At 37.5% G+C, this 17,890-nt stretch overlaps 1 protein-coding gene across 2 annotated transcripts in view; it reads left to right on the forward strand.

The window, feature by feature from the left end:
• The first annotated feature begins 3,425 nt into the window (after positions 1–3,425).
• The window catches only part of LOC140148978 (uncharacterized), a 34,099-nt gene continuing 19,634 nt past the window's right edge, over positions 3,426–17,890 (forward strand). The window contains exon 1 of one of the 2 annotated variants that reach the window (XM_072171101.1): positions 3,426–3,710. The gene's annotated coding sequence lies outside the window, so the exon portion shown is untranslated. The remainder of the gene's footprint in view (positions 3,711–17,890) is intronic. The other variant, XM_072171102.1, reaches the window with a different exon arrangement.

A 17,890-nucleotide genomic window follows, 5' to 3' on the forward strand; every position in this document is an offset into this window, starting at 1 on the left:
CAGAGAAAATTTAACGTTATTTGTATTGGGCTAGCTATACATTTATACCGTTTCATCGCTCTCACTTTCTTTCTGCTGCTATAAGAAATGTCATTATATTGTACTCATATGCAACGATATTGACGCAACTACCACCTCAGTGCTATACGATGATTAAATCAGCTATAAAATTAATTTATAAATAGCCATTTCGCAATCAACTTTGATGCACGAGAAAGGTTGCCGTAAATAACTCGGTAATGGCCTAATTTCTTCAAACAAATTCACCAGGATCGTTCATAGCTCGTTAAAGTAAAATGGTTCATTTTTATATCTAATTATTCTGGTACTATACTCAAGAAATATTCCTATCAGGGATCTAGATCACTCTGTTGTGGAGAGAAGGTCTTATGAAAGTCTTGGAAGACGAAGCGTGCAGCCTGGCACTGGATGCTTTCGAGGCGCTGAACATCTGGGTTGGTGCATGGGTTCCAAGCTTCGCTTCCATATTCCAGTTGCGGCTTAACTAAGAGTGAGTGGCTCTGGCTTTGACTTCACTGCTACATGGAGAAAGTGTTCTTCTTGCTTACTTGCTTAAGATGAGTGGTGTACTCGAACTACAACAGCACGCCAAGTCCTTCTGTCCTGCATGGCCGTTCCCAAATGCATTACATCCAGTCCAGTGTCTTGTTTCAATACATTCATGTATGTTAGAGGAGGTCTACCAGGTGTTCTGCTTCCATGTTTTGGTGTCCAATGGATCAGCTTGGCTACAGGCTCATTTATGCTTCTGTATGCATGCCCAGCGAAACGTGTCCTCCTCTCTCTCTCTCTCTCTCTGATCTTCTGTGAAAGTTTCGGTAGGTCACCATACAGGTCTTTGTTCGTGATGTGCTGCTTCCAATTGATGTTGTAAACTGCTATAAGCATTCTTGTGTAGCAACCATCAAGTTCTTTACATAGTCTGGGAGACATTGTCTATGCTTCACATCCATAGGTTAGTACGGATTCGACAAATAAACGGGTCTTGAATTTCCTTGGGAGAGTTGACCTCCAGATATAAGAACTGCATTGCTATTTCAAATGCCACGGTCTTTAAAAGTTTTGCTGGGAGCTCATCCGGGCCACAGTCCTTGTTAGGGTTGATGTTATTAAACTGTTTGGCAACACCTTCCACCCCTATTTCAAATTTCGAAACTACTGATGTTAGGATACGGACAGAGATACGGGGAGAGACCTTGTGTTGGTATATCAACTGGTTCAACGTTAAACACAGATTTGAACTTAGAGTTTAAAGCAGATGTTTTGGCTGTGTCAGTGGCATGCAATTTGCCATCAAATTTCAGAGGGGGATACTGATGTTTTTAGTTTTTATGAAGCGAAGATAAGACCAAAATATCTTTGGGTTTTCTTGTAAGGAACCTCAGACTACTTCATTCAAGTACTTTGTAGTTTTGGTAGATTTTTGTAGGCTGCCCATGCATGGGAAGACTTGGATTTACGAGCTTTGCTAAATAATTGATCCCACTCACAATGTAACATACAATGTAGACACATATTTTTAATAGGGCTATATTTTCACAAACTAGGACACCATGCCCAAATTTGTCATTATTAGGGCTCCAGTTCCTGGTTGTCCAATTCTTTGTGTGCAGTAAGTTTATAACATTTGGTCGCAGGGGGGCCTTTCTAACTTTCTGAGTACGTACCACTTTTAAGAGCTTTATTTTTTTAGTTCCTCCCACTTTCAAATCTGGTACATTACAAGTGCATTTTAGTAAAAGAACACTAATTGGTATTGAGGTTCAGTAAATGTCACCTCAAACCTCAATAGATTTGATAATATCAGAACAATTTTGCCCAAATTCAGAAATTTTACCCCCGACAAAACTCAAATTCAATCTCCTTAAATCCGCCATTTTAGGCTAATTCACTACATTATGAGCCACCATAATGTAAACTCATGGAACATGATGCAGTCATGTCTACAGTAGAATTCATCTCGACCTTTGCAGGACTTAACCCCATTAAAAGCTATTAAACCAAGATAACACTCATTGAAACAGCTCAACTGATTAAATCGGATCTTCTCTGGTTGTGCACAAGTGACTGTTTTCATGTGCGATATCGCAATAAAACTGGTATTCATAGCTTCAGTTGGGTAACTGATTATAAAGGAAACGAAAGGAAACAATGTTATGTGTGGCTTTGTTCACGAAATCAGACAATGTCGTGCTTTTTGTAAACCAGCATTCTTGAAAATGAGCAACATAATGATTTTTGACTTAACACGGTTTAGAAATAATTTCTTCATATTTTTGGTGTTATCTGTCGTTTACATGTCCTTCCTAAAACACAAAAGTACGACCCTCTCCAAACACCTAAATTAGCTAAAAATTTAGGACATGTTACAAAACTTTATTTTCTAGAACCTATTTAGAATAATTTAAATGTAGCTTTTACCGGTTTTTTTGTGGCATCCTTCAGAAGTGAGCGGTCCGATACCAATATTTTCGGTCAAATCTCCATTCAAATAACACGGGAGTTGGCTAGCTATGCCTTGCCCTCACTCATATTTTACAAAAGTACGACCATTTCTGAACATCTAACCTAGCTGTAATTTTAGGTCATGTTAGAGAAATATATTTGCTAGAAGTTTTGGAGAATAAATAAAATATTGGCTGGTTATTTTTCACACAGTGATGTTAACTAGGTAAGTGTCCATTCTCCCAACATACATCATTTGTAGGGGTCACGCGTCAATGGTGAGAGCACTGTGTATTGTGTATAGGAAAACGGACAGTAACTGCAGTATGAAGCACATTTTCTATCCAAATATTATTTGACACTATCTCCTGACATACGGTACCCCAATACATATTTCGCCCGTATGGTTTATGCAGACCTCTTCCAGACAAGTCTTGGCACCTCGTGAAGAAATATTCCAAACTTTATGTCAAGTATGTGTAAGAATCAACAAAGGTCTCCAGATACTGCCTTGTGGTATACACCAATTTTAATATCATTTATATCAGAAAAGGCAGAACCAATAGAAACAACCTGTTTACGATGACTAACATAAGACCAACACCAATTATAAGCTCATGAAGTTTACTAATTAATATGATATGATTGACCGTATCAAATGCTTTTTTGAGATCTAAAAAGACCACACCAGTAGCAGGACATTAGACATGTGTAAGTTCTGTCGGGAAAATCACTAAAATGTTTAATTATTTAAATAAAAAGTTGGGGTGCCAGGAAGGAAGGACCAATTAACGTTCCAACCAATGATATACGTTTGTGAGTTGGCAGTTCCCGCGGTTAATCCCAACGATGGTACACTAACCTTGCTCTGGAAACGCACATATTATTGAAATTAGAGTACATGTCATTATGTTAATAGAGTATTGTGCAATAATGAAGTTTTAGCAAATCACCTAAACCCATATAGACGTCATTGGGTTCCATTTAAACCCACTGAACCCAGATAAATACGCACCCAAAAATAATTCCCGCATTAGGTATACCTTATTGTTGCCTATTTGGGTACATTTCCTCTCTGGCATTTGCTTCACCCAGCAACCGGTACAGTAGGTACCTATTACACGTACAGCTGCTGATCACATAGGTAGGCCTACAAAAACAGGCATACTCGTCACTTCTACGGTTCTACCACTTCGATATTACCATAATATCATTGAATTGCATTTAGTTTAACGTACCGTTTGGTGAGTAACAATTTTATTTACTTTTTAGCTACATTTTACTAGAAATATGTTGAACTTGAGCGTTTCTGCTTGATTTTAATTGTGAGATTCCAATATTCGCATGGTTGACCGATCCTATCATTGTGTGTATATATATATATTCCGTGTATGTATACTTAGTTGTGTGTGGGGAAAAAGGCCATGGTTAAATGGTGACTTTTAATCCTGTAGTTGTAGAAATTCACCCGGTTTTGACGGCGTTATGATTGCTAGGATAATGCTAATTTTCTATAGGATATTAAAAATCATCTTCGAGCAGTTAACAAATACGATCATTAGACAAGTTCAAGTAAATCGTTAAGATTTAAATATGGTTCTGCCAGAGCTAAAAATTAATGTGCTGTAGCTTCCCAAGTGCCAAATGTAAATTAATTTCTAACATGGCTGTTGCGCATCTAAACATGGCTGTTGCACATACACTTGCACGCAAACTGAGAACAAAGAACAATGCCAGTTGGTTGATCAGTAAAATTATGAACGCGCTCGATGTATATTGTGATTGTCACTGTGTATGCTGTTAAACAGCAGCAGCAATAGGTTTACATTAAGTTGGTCGTAAAATTGTGTTTAATCTTAATTCTTATATAGAACCAAATATTTAGTTATTGATGCCATAACCATTACAATAACCATATACTAGGCCTATTCAATCCGATCAACGGGAAGAACGTGTAATCCTAATCCTAATAGGCATATAAAGTGTGCTGAGGCTTGTGGATCAACGTCTAGGCGTTGTGCCTGTGCGTAGCGCACTATAAATCACTGCGCTTCTTCTTCTTCATATAGAATGATACTCAGAAGGGTAAATCCTGGGGGTAAATAGTCCGAAACCCCAATAATTTGGTTATAAAACCTAATCCTTACATTACCCTAACCTAAACTTCACCCTAAACCTAACCTATAATCTGAGCCCTAATCTTAACCATATCCCTAACCTAACACTATCACAACACTAACCCTATCACTAATCTTAGCTCTAACCTAATTCTAGCCTAATTCTCTGCCTAAAATGCCAAAACCCTAACTTTAACCCTTTTCGAACTAATACCGCATCTGACTAATGGGCTGTTTCACTCACCCAAATCCTTGTCCGCAGTCCGTTACAATTTGGGGCATGTTTGAGGGCAACTAACATTTTGTTTCGTTTTCTGTAATATTTTTGTCTCTTTCATTAAGTGAAAGAAACCTATAGAAAATAAACTTTGCAATGGCAAGTCATTTACTTTTAAAATTTGCTTGTCACAGCCACAGCCTGTGGCTGTGATTGACCAGCGACCACAACCATCACACGCGATTTGGGGATTTTTTTCCTATCGACTTTTTTGCTCAATTATTACTATTCTTCTGTATCCGTATTATATTCCTAAAAGAGCTCTTTGAGCCAGTGAAGACTGAGGAGGAGGGGTTTCAATCAATTTTACTTCACAAAAGCACAGTCCACGTACTTCTTGAAAGAAATTAATAAAGAAACAGGAATAATAATATTTTCGAAGGTCATCTGTCCCAAACTTCTTGCACTTGATCCTCTGCAATTATGAGTGGTCACTGATCAAACCTATAGAATATCAACATTTTTATTTGCTTAGCCACTCTGAGGACATCCCAACTTGGCAAAAATCATCAACATATTGAGATAAATTTCCATAGCCTTTCAGTGTGTTTAATTTAAACACTTTTGCAACGTGTTTTTGTTACTATTGTTTTGTTTGTTCGTTTATTGGTGTGTGCTTCGTAAAGGAAATGTACCTTGTGAAGATACTGAACATGACCTTATTGCATGACTTAACCCAATGACGCAAATCACATTACAAAATAGATTTATATGGAATGGTATTGATGAATATATGCAGTCCTTTTGATGATACAATAACACGAGAACAAACACAAGTAACTTTCACTTTTGTATAGTATATTACAACATGCATGAAAATAATACACAATTACGTCAGAAGTCAGACATTTTGTGCAGGTTGTTAAGCAATAAAGAAATGGAAACGATATAAAAGTAGGCTTTGTCGGTTTTTACTAGGTTAATGCATTCTACATGTCAATAACATCCGGAGCATATAATAGAGTCACATCACATGAATATACGCAGCCAATGTGTGAAAAAGATGCTGAACATGTACAGATGACCAGATAGTGCTAAAACTCAATAAGTTGCATGTCAATATATAATAAGCAAACATAAGTGTTAATCATTATTAAAGAATTCAAATATTACTTTGAAGCTGAATGAATGCTGGAAAAATATCACAACTCCCTTTTGTTGCGATACATGTAAATGAATGACGCAAAAGATAGCTCGAACGCAGCGACACTAAGCAGTATTTTTCGACTATATTTATAGATACGTTTATATACGCACGTGACCACCTGCGCGCTGCCATAACAGCTTGTAGACAGTAAGTCTCGAATTGACCTTCTACATAGCGGGTGATATTTCTGTACATTTAAATGCAACGGCGGTAGCAACACGAGACTACTGTGTAGCAAAATTGTCTATTTTGTACAACTTTGTGATAATATTGTAAACGTGTCCGAGGATAAATATTTCAGCAAGTACTAACTTCAAAATGTTGTTTTTGATAACATAATTCGAAATCCTCCCATGTGTAATAATTTTGTAATTAAATTCATGCTTAAATTTGATGATATTTATCTAAAGAGTTCTTATCCATTTCAATGGCATGAGGATTTGGTCACGCTTGCTGGTCTCGGTATGTCGTGCCCAAGGGTCACGTGCGCATTTATAAATACTTATGCGCATTTATAAATACTTATAAAGTCGAAGCATATTAAGTAAGCCACAATATCTAGTACTTTAGCTTGATTTAATATGTTGATTGATTTTAATGGAAATGTAGTGGAAATTTCAACAACTTTATTTTTTAATTCAACTTAAGAAGTAGATTCCAAATAGTAACAAATAAGTTAATCTGGAAACCTATTCGGACCAGCAACGTCAGGTACCAATGCCTAACATCGCAGGTTTAGTGAAGCCAACTCAACCAGGCGTGCAGTTTGAACTAGCGCAACCAAAACTTGCTGAAGTTGAGAAGTTCATCAACAAAGCTAGATCGGCTTCTGTACCTGGCCCAAATGGAGTTCCATACAAAGTCTACAAGAAGTGTGGTGAGCTAAGAAATTCCTGTGGAGGTTGCTGAGAGTTGTATGGAGGCAGGATGTGGTCCCTCTGTCATGAAGTACAGCGGAAGGCGTATACATCCCAAAGGAGGAATGCTCCAATACATTGAGCCAGTTCCGTCCTATTTCGCTGCTGAATGTAGAAGGAAAGATCATGTTTGGAATCCTAGCAGAGAGAATTTCAACATTTGTGCTTGAGAACGGTTTCGTCAATACATCTGTGCAAAAGGCTGGAATACCAGGGTTCCCAGGGTGCCTAGAACACACCAGTATGATATGACATACCATACAGGAATCTACGAAGATGAGAAAGGATCTGAGTGTTGTATGGCTCGATCTGGCAAATGCTTATGGTTCTGTTCCACATGCACTGATTGAGTTTGCCATGGAATTCATGTGGATTCCTGAGAAGGTGAGAAGCTTCATCATGCAGTACTACAGCGATTTCCGTATGCGGTTTTCAACAACACAGTACACAACCACATGGCAGAGATTGGAAGTTGGAATAACAATGGGCTGTGCAATTTCCCCAATCCTGTTTGTGCTAGCAATGGAAGTCGTCATAAGAGCTCGGAAAAAGCAGGACCAGGTGTAAAATTGGGAGGTGCACAAGAACTAGCATCAATACTATGAATACGAGCATTCATAATCATGGATGACCTTACCCTCCTTAATCCAAGTACAGAGGCAGTTGAAGCAAATCTATGTAACCTTGAGCAGTTGATGGAGTGGGGGAGGATGGTGTTTAAGACCAAGAAGTCGAGGAGCCTTGTACTCAGACTGACTTTCACTTCACCCTTTGTGGAGAGGAAATCCCAACTATTCAGGAACAACCAGTGAAGAGCCTCGGGCGCTGGTACACATAGGATCTGAAGGATACAAGAAGAGTCAAAGAGACAGCACGGCAAGTCAACGAAGGTCTTAAAGCCATTGATCAGTGCGGCTTGCCCGGGAAGTTGAAGCTGTGGTGCTTGCAATATGGTCTCATGCCACGGATTATGTGGCCACTCACAGTCTATGAGGTAGCAATAACCCATGTAGAGGCAATGGAGCGGAAGATTAACAACTTTGTCAAGAAGTGACTTGGAGCTCCACGCAGCTTAACCAACATCGCAATCCATAGCAGCCGGACTAAGTTGACTTTTCCAGTGCGTTCTCTTGTTGAAGAGTTCAAGGTGGCCAAGGCAAGATCAAAGTGGACAGCGAACTTGGCAGTTGAGGAGGCAGAGTCAAGACTGAAGCACAAGGAGATGGTTGGCGCTACCCAGCTAGGCCGACAGGGGCTTGGTTGGACTACGCACAAATGGTGGTCGTCTTCTTCAGGCAATGAACGTCGCAAGCTCTCAGTCCAGGTCATATAGTTCCAGTTCAAGATCAAGCATCCTTTCTTCAGCAAACGACTGGTGCATTGGGGTTGATCTGGCAAAGGAGAATTTCAAAGAGAGATATTGATCACCACACTGCGTCCAGATATTGTCAGAGGCTGGAAAAGAAGTGATCATTGGAGAGCTGACTGTCCCATGGGAAGACAATTATATTGATGAAGCTCATGAGAGAAAATTTACCAAGTATTCAGAATTGAGAGCAGAATGCAAGGATGGAGGTTGGAAGGCTTAATTTGCTACCCCTTCGTGGTTTTGTTGCACACTCTTTGCAGAGGTGGCTGCGAGATCTAGGCTTCAACAGAAGAGAGCTAAAGTCAGTTAGCAGGGCAGCGTTAGAGGCTGCAGAATCGTCGTGGGTGTGGTCCAAGTACATTCAGAGGAGTAGATAATCTGAAAGTGAAGTACATCATCAGTATCCTCAGCCAGATCAGGCAGGCCAGCTAGCCATATCTGTTACTTCATATCAACTCCAGTTAGCTAGGGTTAAGTGATTCCAGCTGCATGGTAGGGTTAGAGGCGCCGGATCCCGTCCACTTACTACAGACTAGTTTGGTCATCTGGGGGTACATACATATCCCCCTTTTGACGGTGATGGCGTATCCCCATATGGGCAAAGCGTCTTGTTTTGTCATGCTGACATAGTATGGGTGCTAACTGGTGCTTGATCTTCTCTTTTGGTTCGCTGGCCTGTGCCTGTTTCATTTATGAGAAGCAGATTATTTATTTAGCAACAGATGCTAGAAGCATAGTTTTAGTTTTATTAGTAGCTCACCAGCGGGAGGTGGTGTTTCTGCCCCCACCTCGAGGGAGTCTTGATTATAAGAGGGCCGAAGCTCCCCAAGACAGGTGGCAATCTGACAATTTCCATATGTGGTCTTTGTGTATATTTAACCTGATGTTGCTCTTTGTATTGTTATACCAACTTATTACTTATCCCGGAAAATAGTGAAAACTCTCCTGACTGTTGTGGATTTATGGAGGATTTCATTGTAAATTATATGCAAGTTGAGAACGGTGAAAACATTGAAATTGAGAGAGCACACAGGAGCCCTATGGGTAAAATGGCAGCCCAACAAGCCATACGCAGAGGCGCTCTGAGGCCAATGTTTGTAAAACTTTTGCGATATCCAGATAGAGAAGTACTCCTGAAATCTGCGTCAAAATATCTCAAAGACAAAGAATATAGAGGTGAGAAAATATTCATTACAGACGACGTAACTCAGGCAGTAAGAGCAGAAAGAAAGCAACTAATTGGTCTTCGCAAGAAGCTGATAAAAGAAGGAAAGTATGCTTTTGTTCCATGGACAGTTCCAGCATGTCTACTGGTGAAGCGAGGTGGAGCCTACAAGAAACTTACCGTAAGCGATATGGAAGATTTCAACTCTGAGGACTTGGATAACTTTAAAAAGTAAAGTGCTTGGATCTCCTTTTTTGCACAAGAACTGCAAGATTTTTGTTAAACTTTCGCGAGATTGCATGGATTTACAACGTTTGTGACTGCAAGCTTGGAACTTTTTAATGTGTTGTCGCGATGAAAAAACTTTCGGGACCTGTTTTTGAAATATTGGATTATTTTATACAGAAGAACTTGCGCGATGTTTTCGCGATGAACCCGGACTTTCAAGTTTGTACCACTTATGGAAAAATATTATTGTCTCGTGTACAGCAGAACGAACATTTTGTTTTTCTAATTATTTCAGTGGACTATCGGTAAGCAATTTGCACATAAATGTGCATGTTTTGGTTGATAAAGTGGTGCGCATTTATTTGTTTTGCAAGCCCGTTTCAACGTACGGGTTTGGAGGGTTTTGAACTTCCATCATTTTGTAAATCAGACCCTCTTGTCTTTTACGATCTTTTAATAAGATCTGAATATTATTTTCTCTTGAATATTGTGTATAAAGTAGTAAAAATATCTCAGTTGTGCTCGTGTATGTTCAATTTGTGTTTACTTGTTTGGAGAACTTTGGTAATATATTGCAAGTTGTTTGGAATTTATAAATTCGCAATTGTACATGTTTATATCGTCATCATGTCAAGCCACTTGTTTGTTGTCAACCCTGCCCCTCGATCTCATTGTGTTTTGCTAATTGACACTCATCCGCGCATGCGCATTGTTTATTTTGAGTGGATTTCGAGGTGGGGCCCACGTGGAGAGACTTTGAACAGGTGTCGTGACAAAAATACATGCATAATTAATTGTGTTGTGGTTATGCTCATCTGCTTGGTGTGTAAGTGATTTCGACTGACTCTTTAAAAATTGTGTCCTTGAATGTAAGGGGCATTGGTGATTTTAAGAAACGGAGAAGTATTTTTAATTGGGCCAGAACAAATAAAGCTGATTTTATTTTATTGCAAGAAACTCATAGCACTGATCATGTTGAATCTAAGTGGAAACATGAATGGGGTGGAAAGATTTTGTTCTCACATGGCACAAATAATAGTAGAGGTGTTGCAATTATTTTTCGTAATGGATGTGATATAGACGTTACTGACGTTTACAAAGATGATGAAGGTAGAATTCTGAAGATTAATTTTGTTAAAGATGAATTAACTTTTACTTTGGTCAATATTTATGCCCCGAATATTGAAAACATGCAGGTTAATTTTTATTCAAAATTAAATGATTTGTTTGATGAAAGTAATTTCGGTAGCAATGAAAGGATTATTATTGCAGGAGATTTTAATTGTATTTTGAATGCTATGCTTGATAAAAAAAAGGTGGTCATGAAAGAATTAAAGAGAATGTTGTTGAAAAAAATCTCTGATATTATGGATAATTTTGATGTTTTAGATATATGGAGATATTTACATCCTAATATTCGTAGATTTACGTGGAGACAACCTAATCCTCTTATTCAATGTAGACTTGATTATTTTCTTATTAGCAATAATTTAATTGAGTATGTGACAAAAGCAGATATTGTTCCAGGTTTAAGAACTGACCACTCTGGTATCACTTTGAATGTGCAACTTCAAAAAGACCCTGTACGGGGTCCTGGTCACTGGAAATTCAATAATTCTTATCTTAATGAGGATGATTATGTGAATGACATGAACAATAATCTAGATGATTGGTTAAATGATGATTCTTTATCTGATCCTCAAGCTAAATGGGAATGGATCAAATATAAGGTTAGAAATGAAACAATGAAGTATGCTAAGAAAAAGTGTGTTTTTCGTAGAGACAGAATTAAAGAGCTTAGCAGTAAACTTAATTCATTGGAGAAGTCTTTGGCTAATGATCCTTCTCAAGATACTTTAAATGAGATTAATTCTGTTAAATCCGATTTGGAGGAGCTTGATACAAAAATTATTGATGGTATAATTGTTCGCTCAAGAATTCGTTGGGCAGAAAAAGGTGAGAAAAGCAATAAGTATTTTTTGGGCCTTGAAAAAAGGAATTGCAGAAAAAGCAGTGTAAAAAATTGTTTCTGATGATGGTACAGAAATTATTAAACCTATGTCTATTTTGAATGCACAAAGTGAGTACTATAAAAACATTTATGAATCGAAGGTTGACATAACTTCTTCCAGAAATAATACCTTTTTGCAAGGTAATACCATACCTACTTTAACTGACATAGACATGATAAAGTGTGAAGGTAACCTTACAAAAGTTGAGTGTTTTAATGTACTTAGTAAAATGTCAAAGAATAAAAGTCCGGGTAATGATGGTTTATCGTGTGAATGGTACTTGCAATTCTGGAATAAAATTGATACTTTTTTGGTGCATGTATTAAATAAAGGTTTGAATAAAGGAGAAATGTCATCTTCTCAGAGGCAAGCTGTGATTACTTTGATTGAGAAAGAAGGTAAAGACAGATGCATGTTAAAGAATTGGAGACCCATATCCTTACTTAATGTAGACTATAAAATCGCCTCTAAAGCCCTAGCGATGAGAGTTGAAAAGGTTATTCATAATTTGATTCATACTGACCAAAGTGGATTTGTTAAAGGTAGATACATTGGTGACTCAGTTCGTTCTATTAATGATATTATGGAGTATACCAAATTCAAAAATATTTCAGGTCTTCTTTTGTTCTTAGATTTTGAAAAAAGCGTTCGATTCGTTAGAGTGGAACTTTATTTTTCAAGCTTTAAATCGAATGAATTTTGGTCCAAGTTTTGTCAAGTATGTCAAAGCCCTTTACACTAATATTAGTAGTTGTATTCTTAATAATGGGCTTACATCACATTACTTTTCGGTGGGGCGCGGCGTGCGACAGGGCGACCCATTGAGCTCTTATTTGTTTATTTTGGCGATAGAATTATTGTCATGTTCAATACGTGAAGACACGTCTATTTCTGGTATAATTGTGAATAACTTTGAACTTAAGTTAATTCAGTATGCAGATGACACTACATGTGTTTTAAATGATGTTCAGTCAGCAAATAATCTTTTAAAGGTTTTAGATCTTTTCTCTAAGGTCTCTGGATTGAAATTAAATGTAAGTAAATCTCAAGCGTTATGGCTTGGTTCTAAGAGAAATTGCAAAGAAAAACCATTGAATGTTGAGTGGCCAAATAATCCCGTTAAGGCATTGGGTGTGTATTTTCTTATGATAATGATGCTGCTGGGAATCTGAACTTTGTTCCAAAAATCAAGCATATAAAGACTCTGTTAAATATTTGGAAAACTAGAAACTTAACCCTTTCTGGTAAAATCCTCTTGATCAAAACATTTGCATTATCAAAATTTATTTATTTGGCATCAGTCATTCATATCCCTGACCATGTGATTCAGCAAATTGACACTATTATTTATAATTTTCTTTGGAATGGAGGTAAAGGTTTTGTTAAGAGAAACACAATTATTGGTGAAATTGATCAAGGAGGGCTGAAAATGGTTGATGTAAAATCTATTTTTGCTGCTCAGAAAATTAAGTGGGTTAGTAAATACAATTCCACTTCAGCACCTTGGAAAATTATTTTGAATGAATTTATCATCCCATATGGTAAAGATTTAATCTTTTATTGTAATATCTCCCCAAAGCAGATAATGAAATGGCATATTCCATCCTTTTATAAAGATATGTTGATTTCGTATATTAATTTAACTAATCCTGATAATGTCGACCCACACCAGCAATGCATTTGGAACAATCGTCGCATCCTTGTGAATCGCCAGTCCATCTATTCTCAGCATTTTTTGATCCATGGTATGAAGTTAGTTAGCGACTTATTTTACACTGATGGTACGATTGTTCCATTTAAGGTCTGGAGTGATAGGGGATTTTTTAGAAGTATTTTTTGCAATGGAGGAGCATTATTGATGCAATTCCTTCTTCATGGAAGCAAGTTTTGAAACAAGGTTTTGACAGGGATCTTTGTACTCCTAAAGGTTTCGTGTTGTATCATGAAGATAAAGAAATCAATATTAGTAAAATGACATCTCAATGTATTAATCGTATTTTTGTACAGAGAATACAAGAGCCTCCAACATCACAGAAAAAGTATAAGAATGAGTTTAATATTAATGATGATGAATGGAGTGTTATTTATCTTATGCCTTTCAAGTCAACTTATGATATAAGAACCAGGATTTTTCAATATAAGATTAATCTTAATTGTTTAATGACAAATAGTAGACTGTATAAGATGAACCTTGTGAACAGTGAAATGTGTACCTTTTGTAATAACTCTCCTGAATCTTTGTACCATTTGTTTTGGGATTGTAAATATGCGAAGAAAATGTGGAATGATTTTGGATCATGGTATATAGACATTGTTGATGGAAACATTGATTTAAACTATAAGCATATTATTTTTGGTTTTGGTTCTGAGACTTTACTGAATATATGTGTCATTTTAATCAAAAAGGTTATTTATGACAGTAGATTTAAAAACCAAAAGCCATCTTTTGTGTCTTTTCTGCAATTGATTAAATTTCATTACAAGCTTGAGAAACGAATTGCTATTAGTAATAACACAATGCACAAATTTATTGATAAATGGCATGTTTTAGAACAGATGTGTTGTTAACTTTCACCATTCTTTTTAAAAGCTGTAATGGATTGCGCTCTTTTCAAACATCATGTAATGTTTTATTTTCAATGTTCTCCTGCATTATGTAAATCTGTGTAGTTTTTCATTTTCTGTATACATGTCTTTCTCCCATTGAGCACAGGGAAATAAAAGCCGTTTTGGCTATGTGAAATATAAAAAAAAAAAAAAAAAAAAAAAAAAAACTTATTACGAGTATACATCACGATGATTTAAGTAGACTTTAAGTATTATTAGTTTGTTTGTGTTTGTCTTCGGTTGCATTAATAAGTGGTGTTACTAGATACAATGTTAACGCGAGCATGGTGCGAGTAAGGTGCATTGTCTGGTACTCTGGTGGGCAATTGCTCTCATCATGCTCATAACCCACATCTAGCTACTATCGTAGCCTATATGAAGGGGCACAAGACCACTTCCCATTTACTTCAAAATAATTTTCTCTTCTATAGGGAAGATATGACCCATGCCCCACTTGAGGTCACCAGACGAATTCACCGATCAGTATGACCATAACATTTTATTATACCATTGAATGTTTACTACTACTTCCATGGCATTCGCGTACTGCTGCTGAAAAAAAAACAGAATCTTGACCGCACTGTGACGTTTTGTCAGAACTACCGCCCCATCTTTAATCTGAACTATGTCTTCAAAAACTCGAGAGAGAGAGCCGCCGTCGCTCAAGTGAACGACTGCCTTTATACGCATGGTTTGCAAGATATTTTCAGTCTGCATGTCGCAAATTTTAGAGTAACAGTACTGAGACAGCCTTAGTCCGCATCCAGAACGACATTTTAAGAGTTGAAGAGCTGTGGGCAATCGCCAGGATGCGGTATTGGTGTTACTGAATTACTCCGTGACTTACGACTACCATATAGCTCATCTGACTGTTCTCGATCGCCTTTACAAATCAGTACGGATATTGTTGGCATTTCGCATAGTTGGTCCGGGGATTGGTTTGAATCTCACAGGACGCGTACAATCTTGCTATCTGATGCTTGCGCTGAACAGTTTCGCAGAACACTGTTGGCCCCTCGATCTTCACCATTATACTGCTCCATCACGGCATACATATCGTTTATACTGCTCCATCACGGCATACATTTATATTACTCTGCGTCAGTACTTCCATAATCTGATCATAGATCCCGTGCCATTCGTGACCTAAAATCATTGAGCATCTGAAACAAGCCTATTGACGCCAAGGCTCTCTATTCTGAAACCTCCATCTTTTCTCCAAGAAGCTCAATCGGCGATTCAACCTTGATATAGTCAGTACCACCAAAAGCCAAAATGTTATCATTAGCGAGTCACTTTATTAGATCAAGTGAAAGCCATTGTCTGTACTGTTTCCCCGGACTATTTCATTTGCGATCTACCAGATTCCATATAGAGTTTGGTACACGCTTCCTTTGAAAGAACCACTTACAGTCTTACAAGTGAAATAGAGAAGTTACAGCGTGTCCAAAATACAGCAGTCAGGCTGGTAACAAGTACCAACAGGTGTTCAAATCATCAGAATTTCTGTGATTCTGCGCGATCTGCTTATTACATGGCTGCCGAATATCATCTCGTTACATACACGACCGTTCTTCTCAACTTCAAAGCGTTGAACGGCATGACATCTTATTCTCAGAACCTGCATTTCTCAGCTTTTCTCAAGACAAACCAAGTCGTTCATTACGTTCTTCATCAGAATTTACTTCTACATACATAACCCAGTGGGCACACCCGACGTTGAAATCACGTTGAAATCAGGTTGACGTTTCGACGTTGAAATCACGTTGTATTTGCAAATCGACTCTAACCTGATTTCAACCCGATTTCAACGTTGATTCGACGTCGAAATTTCAACCTAATTTCAACCTGAATATCATGTTGTATTAAACGCCGAAATTTCAACCTGAATTTGATCCGATTTTAACCTGATATTTATTTAAATATAATTATTATATAGTAATAAATTTATACGTACCCACTTGTAGAACCTCACCGCTGTGGTCCGTCTGGGAGAATATTATCATGAATTCATGATTATAGGCTAGGATTGGTATCGCCCCTGGGTAACTGGTATCGCCGTCGTTGTCGGTGCAGAGGGCCGGTGCAGTCGGCACCCATACGCGGGATGCAACCGGGTGTGGAGTCGTGGTGAGCCGCGCGCAGTGGTCGGTGCAGAGGGACGGTGCAGTCGGCATCCATACGCGGGAGTCTACCGGGTGTGGTGTCGGTTGGCCTCGTGCAGTGGAGCATGCGTCGGAGTCGGAGGGCCGGTGCAGTCGGCACCGCAACGCGGGAGGCAATCAGGTGCGCGGGCCCGTGCGCGGCGGTCATGTTTTGACCAAAAATCACATTTTGACCAAAATTACATTTTGACCAAAAATCACATTTTGACCAAAAACACATTTTGGACCAAAAACACATTTTTGACCAAAAAACACATTTTGGACCAAAAAATCACAATTTTACCAAAAATCGCATTTTTGACCAAAAATCACATTTTTGAACAAATATCACATTTTTGACCGAAAATCCTATTTTTGACCAAAAATCACATTTTTGACCAAAAATCACATTTTTGAACAAATATCACATTTTTGACCAAAAAATCACATTTTTGACCAAAAATTAAATTTTTGACCAAAAATTAAATTTTTGACCAAATATCACATTTTAGACCAAAAATCACATTTTTGACCAAGAGTACATTTTAAACCAAAAATCACATTTTGACCATGAATCACATTTTTTTATTATAAATCACATTTTTGACCCCTTACCAAAAATCACATGTTGTGAAAAAAAAAACATATTTTTGACCAAAAATCACATTTATGACCAAAAATAACATTTTTACCAAAAAACACATTTTGTCAAAAATGAAATTTTTGCCCAAAAATCACATTTTTTTTTCAAGATGGCCACCACTGAGTAAACATGCAACTTGGGCAATCTTCTTAGTATTCGATTTTGCTAATTTCTCACCTTTTTATCGTAAAAGCCTCAATTTGATGATTTGACCTATTTTTAACCTTCAAATCCTAAATAGCTTTCCAAAGATTTTACGTGCAAAGTAAGCGTCGCGTTTTAGGCCATAAGTCGAGTTACCTTGAACTTTGAAATTTATTTTTGATATCATCATCATATAAATTTTTCAACGTCGTCGTAGAACCTGCAAGTTGAGTTGCCCAGCAAACACAAAACATTTTACATATAACGTTTTATTGTTGGTTTATATAAAGGGTATAAAAACGTTTTAATAACGTTCTAAAACACTTTTGAAAAATAGATGCACGATATATTAACATGTTATTATAGAGTTGACAAAGCATTTTTGTACCTTTATAATGCAAGTAATAGTAATAAATGGCAACTGCCTTAGCTGAAAACAACAACAAACACATGTACATACAGGACACTTCTTTCACCTATTATTGGTATAAAATCAACCAGGAATATTATAGTGCTCTAGCTGCAGAACAAGGTAATCCATTATTTTTTTCAAGATGGTATAGCCACGTTCATAGTGGCTGCCGCCTTAGCTGGAAAACACCAAAAACACTTTAAATAGTTTTGTGTGTCTTAAAAAAACATGCATGTTCTAAA

The sequence above is a fragment of the Amphiura filiformis genome, chromosome 3, assembly GCF_039555335.1.
Source record: "Amphiura filiformis chromosome 3, Afil_fr2py, whole genome shotgun sequence".
Classification (NCBI taxonomy): Eukaryota; Metazoa; Echinodermata; class Ophiuroidea; order Amphilepidida; family Amphiuridae; genus Amphiura; species Amphiura filiformis.